This window comes from Berghia stephanieae, chromosome 4 (genome assembly GCF_034508935.2).
Source record: "Berghia stephanieae isolate SIO BIC M18660-M18661 chromosome 4, UCSD_Bste_1.3, whole genome shotgun sequence".
Classification (NCBI taxonomy): domain Eukaryota; kingdom Metazoa; phylum Mollusca; class Gastropoda; order Nudibranchia; family Aeolidiidae; genus Berghia; species Berghia stephanieae.
The window spans coordinates 30,424,764-30,425,677 of NC_088363.1; the positions used below are offsets into that span (position 1 = coordinate 30,424,764).

The 914-nt window shown below is 41.4% G+C and overlaps 1 protein-coding gene across 1 annotated transcript in view; it reads right to left on the reverse strand.

Moving 5' to 3' along the window:
* Positions 1 to 914, reverse strand: part of LOC144971988 (uncharacterized) — a 5,143-nt gene extending 4,229 nt beyond the window's left edge. The window contains exon 1 of the mRNA XM_078913070.1: positions 841 to 914. The gene's annotated coding sequence lies outside the window, so the exon portion shown is untranslated. The remainder of the gene's footprint in view (positions 1 to 840) is intronic.

Below are 914 nucleotides of genomic sequence, written 5' to 3' on the forward strand. Positions count from 1 at the left end.
TTCAGAGAGTAGGAGGGGTTATATGGCTTTTAATGACTAAATTAGGTGGGGGGGGGGGGGCATAGTCCTATTAGCTCAATAGGTAGGGCACTCGCTTCACACGCAAAATGACTGAGATCGATCCGGATGAGTTTTTTTTCTGACCTTCTTCCCTGTCCACCCAGTGATTGGTTAGCTGGGTTTGTTAAATATGGCGGAATGTACCATGCGATAGACTAGCGTTCTATCCAAAGGGTAACAATCAATTTCTACAGTCCATTTCACCCTAAAGAAATCAAGATAAATTCCTGCTCCATGGGTCTAATGGCTCTAAAGGACTACTTGTTACTTGAGATGCTACAACTGCAGCGTTGACGTTTTTTTTTAGCTTTTAAAAAAAACAAAACATAGCGCAATATCCACTAAACGTGCTCAAAGCGCTTTACAATGGGCCCTGGCCAACAACAACACTTAATATGGAGGACGAGACATGACGCCTGTTAGGCGATATCATCATCTTCTTCAGACAGAGACAACGCTGTTAACGGCCAGGTACTCTTTTTACACCTGAGTACGGTGAGAAAATGTGAGTAAAGAGCATTTTCCAAGGACTCAACTATACGCCGAGCGAGGCTCGAACCCAGGACCTTCCGATCCGAAAGCGAGTGTCATACCATAAGACCACATATTACTAGATTTTGCAATCGTGGAGTTTTAATCCTCATTTCCCCAATTCTTGTGCTTTACCATAAAACGAATTTCAAATCGGGGAGGATGGTCAATGAAATAGTTTAAATTCTATATGTTACAAATTTTCTGTTTGAAACAACACGAATTCTTTAAAACATAATATTCATTTACCTCACAAGTTCACCAGAACACCACTATCTAAGTCCCACGCTAGTTGTCTTTGATAGTGATAAAGCAGAGCAACA